This window comes from Octopus bimaculoides, chromosome 5 (assembly GCF_001194135.2).
Source record: "Octopus bimaculoides isolate UCB-OBI-ISO-001 chromosome 5, ASM119413v2, whole genome shotgun sequence".
NCBI classification, from domain to species: domain Eukaryota; kingdom Metazoa; phylum Mollusca; class Cephalopoda; order Octopoda; family Octopodidae; genus Octopus; species Octopus bimaculoides.
In genome coordinates, this window is record NC_068985.1 from 95,072,717 (window position 1) to 95,081,196 (window position 8,480).

At 34.6% G+C, this 8,480-nt stretch overlaps 1 protein-coding gene across 6 annotated transcripts in view; it reads right to left on the reverse strand.

Moving 5' to 3' along the window:
- LOC106877896 (prolactin-releasing peptide receptor-like) overlaps positions 1–8,480 on the reverse strand; it is a 381,315-nt gene that overhangs the window by 43,825 nt on the left and 329,010 nt on the right. The window lies entirely within an intron of this gene.

Consider the following 8,480-nt stretch of genomic DNA (forward strand, 5'->3'; position numbering starts at 1 on the left):
ATACATATATATATTTATGGCTGCATGTGTGCTTTTTTATGTTCTGGTATTTTCCATACATTTATGGTTTGGAATGAATCATGTCTTCTCTTTCTTTTCTCTTTCACTTGTTAGCCTCTCAGCCAGTTAAGCGTTTGCTTCATACAATCGTTGTTTCAAGTAGTGAAAATTTAGGCGTGAATTACGGGACTGATTAAGAATGAGATAAACATGGCAAATCACTGCACAAGATAGCAACAGTTACAGTATTTAATTTTGAATTAATGATTAGGTGATTAGTGATCCAGAACATTAACATCACACGCCTTGTAAGTTTCAATATCAGCAAAATTTATCAATAGAACGGCCTCAATATATTACCTCTCCGTAACTTGAGTTAATATAAGACAGAGAGCAATGACCTATTTAATATATATAAGATATTATTATGTTAAGGCGAGGAAGTGAAATTGGGGAAACAGAATAGACGTAACTAAATTCGATCTATTTCTGTAAGAATATATGGGATTTACATTTGAGTCGTTTTATTGTGTCTACCGTATTCACTAAAAATATGCATAGACAAACAATTGAACACAACGGCCTGCAGGTGATAATCAAGTACAAATAAATAGAAAAATCTTCATGGCGTTAAAAATACCGACAGCCTAATATTTTTTCTGCCATACAACAAAATCCAAATCGATTTTCCTACATCGGTCTAAGATTCCATAAAACTCAAGCAGAACAGTTATAAATAAATGCAGAAAGATAACAAAACAACATCGAATGAAAAATATTACCAGCAGACCCTTTGGTACCAGACTAGATGAGCATCATAAGATTGTTTATTCTTTAGGATATCGGCGTAGTTGAATATTATGTGAACCAAAATGGAATGTGCTGAATAAGTCTGAAAGGAAACCTGATAGACTTAATAAATGTGTGGTATTATTCAATCAATTTTCTGAAACTAAATAATAATTCCAGACTGCCTGGAATTCTGATAAAAATATTTTTTCTGCTCTAGGCACAACGCCCGAAATTTTTGGGGAGGGGGCCAGTCGATTAAATCGACCCAAGTACGCAACTGGTACTTAAGTTATCGACTCAGAAAGAATGAAAGGCAAAGTCGACTTCGGCGGAATTTGAAATCAGAAGGTAAAGACAGACGAAATACTGCTAAGCATTTCGTCCTGCGTGCTAGCGTTTCTTATTTCTTTATTGCCCAGAAGGGGCTAAACATAGAGAGGACAAACAAGGACAAACAAAGGGATTAAGTCGATTATAATATTGTGATTCACACTAGCTTAACGTTTCAAATACTATTTAAGAAAGTATACTACGATACTGCGTGAATCGTGTTTTCATAAACCGATTTTTCTTCGATTTTCTCTGAATTACTTTACCTTGTAAGTTTCAGAAATTTGCCCTCTATCGACAGGCATATAGAACTTTGTCTCCATCAAATGGAAGAGCGCAAATAGCAATAGAATACATTGTAAAATGAATAATCCTCTGTGTTTTTAAAAGGAGACTTGCAGGTATTAAAAGTGCAGTTCTAAATGTTAATTGAAAGCGTTTGAAATTTATGTATGTTAGAATATTCAATAAAATTTGGGCGTTTCTCGTAGCTGTTAGATTAATTACGTCGTTGCTAAGAAGTCATCAGGGCTCACTAATGCTCTATAACTGGGGGATTTAATTTCAATCAAAATTGAATTATTCAGTAATCCATCGATACTTAGACAACGTTGTTTAATTATTCTGTTAAATGCAATGTTCTCATGTTGTTTGAATAGAATACATTGGATCATTCCCATTTAGAGTAGGTATAAATAATTCAGCAATTTCCCGTCTATACTTCATATTAGTAATAGAAATGGTTTGTGATGTATTTATAAAAAGAAAACGGGCTACTGACATAAAACATACATCTTCAAGGTACAGCCTTCAAGAATTTTAGTTAAATGAATTGACCCCTGCATTTATTTTCTTTAAGCGTGTTACTTATTCTACAGGTCTCCTTGGCCGAACAGCTAAATTCCTGGGATCGTAAACACACCAACATCGGTTATCAGACGGAGGACAAGGACAGATACTAAGACATACACATATAGGATTGGCTTTTTTCAGTTTCCGTCAACTAAATCCTCTCACACAGCCTTGGTCCGTCCAAGATTATTATCGAAGAAACTTGGTCAATACGGCACGTAATGAGACTAAACGGTTATTGTTGGGAAATAGTGAAAACTAATAGAAGCTGCTATGCGCAACATCAAACTAATTGTGCTCTGGTTACCATGGTAGTCTGGTTATCCCATCTGTTGTAGGTTCTAATTCTTTGGAAGAGTGGCGATTAATGCAGATCTAATCAGGCGATTAATGTAGATCCAATCTACTGTACGGTTGGAACGAAAAGCCAGAAATGTCATTTACAGTGGGGAAGCACAAAGTGACGACAATCATCGGTGAAAATGTACGCGTATACATACACAAATTACATACATACATGTATACATACCCACTTTGATTTTAATGGAATGTATTTAAAAAAAACCCGACTCATAGAAATCTTATCAAGTTCGGTTTCTGCTTGTGATTAAATTTCTTGCAGGTAATTGTCATAAAGAAAAAAAAAACAAACAAAAAAAAACAGTGTGTAAATGGCGTAAAGCGACGGAGATTATCCATTAGAACGTTTACGCCATAACTTATAACTTCTCGTTCATATATTTGCTTCTGACTATTTTGTTGTTGATAGAGTGGTTTGTGTTTGCGTGTAATTGAACTATACTGCATAATCATTCTCTACTAACACCACAACCACGTTACCCCCAGTAAACAACCTCTTAAGTTCTCCGCCCTCTCTCTTTACATACACACACAGTCTCTCTCTCTCTCTGTTTCTCTTTCTTTGGTTTTCTGTTTCTCTGTCTCTGTCTCTCTCTCTCTCTCGTTTCGTGTTCTTGAAACTGAGCCCGGAACTACTCAGCATAAAAGCGTTTACTATTTCATATCTGATTCCCCTTCCGCTTTTCTCTCTGCTAAACTCTCCACCCGCTCTCTCTTTCTCTCTGCATTTCTTTTCAGCTAACCACTTCACACCATAACATAGGGACACACGTATACGGATAGTACAGATAATCAGATCCCTATTATCCGTACTTCACCAAATACCCTTAAACCATCAATATCGTGCATTAGCAAAAAATGGAAAATGGTATGAGATAAATTCTTTGATTTTACTGAAACCCGAGAGATAAAACCTTTTCAATGCTTTATATCTGAAAAAATGCCATCTTTCAAAGATCAAATAAAATATTTCTTGGATTATTATTAAAGAACAGAAAACACAGTGATATTCCATAAATTTTGTAATTACTAAATTTCAGTTATGCTTACAAAGTTATAGAACTGTGATACGTTGATGAAATGAGAGCCAAAGAAAGAATGTATACGCGATCGCACGAGCTACTAGAAATAGTAGCTAGCTCTAACATTTGGAAAAGAAACGGCACACTGGGTAATGAAGTTGTATATCCCTCATAGTGAGGGTTTAGTTATATCTTTCTGATAAACGAGGGTTGCTCTGCCGTGAAACAATTATGTAGAAATGTGTTTTCAATAGTTTTCTATTTAATGGTGCATTAAGAAGCCTTGACGATAATTCAATAGATTTATATATCCCGAATAATTTTAATATGAAAATATCAAATTCTCATTTTCTTAATTACATCTCAATAAAATCTGTGTCTTTAGATCCTAAGATTATACTATTAATAGCAATAAGCGTTATGATTAGTTTTTCTTGTTGTTTACCTTCAAAATTTGATGCGATTGAATTAACATCACTTTCATGTTAATTTTTAGAGATATTAGAGGCGGTATTGGAAACGGCTTGGCTGCAATATTTACTAGTTCTATGTATGAAAAGAGACTTATTTGTTAACTTATCTTCGGATGCTACCTTAAGAAAGTAGAATTTATACGAAACGAAAATAGTGGTACTGAATCCAAAAATAGTAATTGCAAAGTTTCTTGATTTAAAGAAGATATTTTATAGTGAAACAGAAAGTTGAAACCGAACGTTTCGGTCAGGGTGCTCGTCGGCAGTAAGCAGTATTCCTAAATAAATATATCCTGTTTAGCGTATGTGTGGAAATAGGATATTTTTGAATGCTTGAATACAAAGAGACAAGATAATTAGAAGAGGGGAAAGTAATGTTCTCAATACTTCTTCGCAGTAGGTATAGTTATTAAGTGAGAATATGACACCTACAACGAGGAAATAATCAAACATTGCTGCCAGGAAATTAAAATTAAATTCTCACCAGCAAAACTTACTTTGTACTATATTTTCTGTGCAACAGAAACTTATATACTTCATAGTTCACTATACAAACAGCCACATTAATTTGTAGTACGGGTAACATATTATTTTTATTCTCTACCACGCGAGTCAAAATGCCGATTATACCATCATTTGTGAACTTCATTCAGTTATTTACAAGTTTCCCTCAGATTATCTTTCGGGTTGTATTATATAGTCCTTATGGTGTGTTTTAAAGAGAAATTATTTTATAGAGAACGGCACTTCAAGTATGGAAATCAGAGTGAATTGTATTCTTCTGATATCGAACTTGTTATCATTTTCTGATGAATTCCATGTCCTCAATAGTAATGGTTTCAAAGTAATAAAAACAACATCCCAGAAAAACAAAGAAATATTTGCTCTGTATATTTCGAACAATGTAATTTAAAGAACAGTAATGTGAGCCCCATAAACTAAACCTGACTATTGGGAGTCGGCAGTGACTTCCACAGTATATTAAGAATATAGCGTATTGAACCAGAAGTGATTCAGATGGTAGGGAGTCTGGAAGTCTTCTATCAGCCTCTTCTAATCTGATTAATAAAAGTTGTACATATGCCTAAGCGGTAGTATTTCATTTATTGTCCCAACTCTTAATAGGAGTACTTTGTCTTCATGTCTTAATAATAGAAATTTAGTTTCTAATAGCTATAGAAAGCTTATAATGCCGTTAACAGAAAGTAATGTTTCATTGGTGTAGACGACATTCTAATCGGAGCCGTCGTGATAAATACAACAAGTTAATTATTTTTTTATCTTGAGCGAGCTACAATAAATTACTAGTCTTTTGCTTTTTGTCGAAAAGAAGACATTTCCCCAATTACCTGTCATCTACTATAGATCTATGTGTCGTTGCACTACTTATGCAATGCGACATCAAAATTTAATTGAATTCTGTTGTAAGCAACTTCACTTTATGATTATTCTGGGTCAACAGGTAATGGAATACATGAAAGATCTTGTAATATATTTTCAAAAATATTTATCATACCAATAACATAGTTGATGTTATATTATCTAACATTCTTATTTATTTTTACGTTTGTTACTTGTTGTTGACTGATTACATTAATGCATATTAGTATATAATGCTACCTCTTATCATTTTGCAATTACTATTGCACTAGTGTCGTGTAATCCAGTGGAAGATGTTAGACATATTTTAGTTATAAACTTTTAGTAAATGTTTGATTATACAGCGTGAAGATGGAGTTTTAAGTGTTAAGTATCAAAAGCGTACGTTAGCCTCGCAATTTACATCAACGGAATATTTCGTTCCAAGACATGATGATATTACAATTAATCTGATTTTTTAGAATCATATTTGGGTAATATATTCCTCTTAATCTTACAAACACCAAAGACCTAGTGGACATCATATACACACATCAAGAACACAAACACGCACATATGCATACATGTGCATCTATATATAAATATGTATGTGTTTGTGTGTATGCGTATGTGTTTTTGTGTATGTGTGTGCGTGTGTGTGTATGTGCGTGTGTTTGTTTGTATGTGTGTACGTGTAAGATATAGTTTTAGTATGTATATATATCTAATTACAATGCGCACTACGAAGCCATCCATTACTAAGACTCGTATATTCGTATAATGCGGAAAGGAAACCCTATGCATTAATGTTAATGTGGTACTTGATGCTTTCGTTAGAGATTTAAAGTCATAAAATCACATTCCCTGTAGAATGTAACTTTGGACATCTGAAGATTATTGGAGTAATTCTAATACTGTAAAATGAAATGGTAAGTAATGAAAAGATGGCATTTCACTCTATGCAATATTTCATCTTACTCGACGCAATCTCTTATCATTTTGTTTTCATGTCATGTGTGTGTATGTGTATGTGTGTACGTGTGTCTACGTGTGTGTGTACATACACATATGTGTGTGTATATGTGTGGGTGTGTTTCTCTGGAATTATAAACGCGCACAAGCATATATATTCACAGATACTGCAATTGATAGATTGATAAATAGATAAATAGACAGACAGACTGATGGATGATTCCTGTGAACCAGATAGCAGTACGTTATGGATTCTCCGAAATATTTCTCGGCCTTATGTATTTTTATGTTGCTTGATTATACCATACGAATTCAGCGTATGTGTTGATACGCTGCAGTTTAAGCTATTTTATCAGTCACGATATCCAAAATCAGAATCGGCATAGAAGGCAAATCCTAGATGCTACATACGCTGATAGAGGAAATGCAATGCTTTCAGCTATATTTGAACAACAGAAATACATTGGTTTTTCTTTCCTGAAATTGCACACTTGTTACAAATAATCTCAACCAACTAAGAAACAAATCATTCGAATTTATTGACGAAATATCTCAGCGAGCCTGATATATTTATTTCGTACACTTCTGGATATTACCCAATTTAATGTTACATGAGATTTCTGTCGAGAAATCAAAAGGGTTGTCATATTTGACTAACATTGCATACAATGTTATCAGATCATTCTCAACTATTGGTAACATATAAGCATACACTACCAGACTTCGTGTCGAAATGCCTGTGATCTTCCATGATAGTAAAAATATGAGTACCTTCAACCGGCAATTTACTTGGAATGATAAACACCGAATATAGAACACATTGCGACTTTGAGTGAAACATTATATTACCAATATTTTCTAACATTTTCGTACATGTGTAACGCAGATATTAATATCAGCATATATATAGTAGCTACGTAGTTGGATGTGTGGTAAGTAGCTTGCTTGCCAACCACATGTTTCTGGGTTCATTTCCACAGCGTGGTACCTTGGGCAAATGTCTTCTACTATAGCCTCGGGCCGACCAAAGCCTTGTGAGTGGATTTGGTAGACGGAAACTGAAAGAAGCCCCTCGTATATATGTCTATATGTGTGTATGTGTGTGTATATGTTTGTATGTTTGTGCTTGTCCCCCCAGCACCGCTTGACAACCGATGCTGGTGTGTTTACGTACCCGTAACTTTGCGGTTCGGGAAAACAAACCGATAGAATAAGTACTAGACTTCCAAAGAATAAGTCCTGGGGTCGATTTGCTCGACTAAAAGGCGGTGCTCCAGCATGGCCGCAGTCAAATCACTGAAACAAGTAAAAGAGTAAAAGAGTATCATTATATGCTCTCCCAGATAGCAGAAGCATTAGCCAACTGAAAAAACGCTTATTAGTATTTGCGTCATATTTTCATGTTCTGAAGTGAAATACTTCCGAGGTTTACTTCCCCTCCAGTCTTTCGCAGTCGATTGAATAAAGTACCAGTGAAGTACTGGAGTAGATGCACTCAAATTCCTGCCCTCTCACCATCTTGATGCTGCCGTGCCACATTTGGCATTTAGCAAAGCTTGGTGGGCGGTGTTCCGCAGTCTAGTGGCTAAGGAGGCTGAAAGGATTGCGGAAAGACAACTTCCTCTTCGGTCCAGCTTTACTATGAAAGTGAGGGTAGAGTGATATCTTCCAGTGACTCCCACCAACTGAAATAAAAACGATCGAAACCAACTAAGTTTGCTCACTCATAAAACCATTACATGTAAACCACAAGTTAATTGGTTAACACAAAGGCAAGATCGATGCCATTAATATCGGTACTCCTGGCAAACCGTGACGTTTTAGTTGCATGCAAATTTGTCAAAACCATATTCCAAAAATTCAGCTTGTTGGAGTCTTCCAAGAGGTATAAACAGGAAGAAGTCAGTCATTTTACTACGGTTGTTAAGAACTCAACAGTCAGTTGAATACATTTTGAAATCTGATGACTTCCACGAACGTATGAAAACGCTAATTGAACTTTATGAACAAAACAAAATATTTTTTGAAGTCTAACACACTTTAAAATTAACATTTTTTTTTTTTTAAATACCACAATAAAAAACGTGTAAAGCAGACCATGGTACATTGGTACATACATATGTCAGTTTCAACGAATAATCCTCCCCCCGCAAGTATTACTGATATAAGCACAATAATAACAGTATTAATAGCATTTATCTGAGTGCTAATTGCAAAATAAAGATAGGATGCAGTCTATTTGCAATGAATTAATAAATAATAATTGATGTGAGTCTATTGCTGTTTATCAATATTTCTCCATTTTCTGACATTATATGTA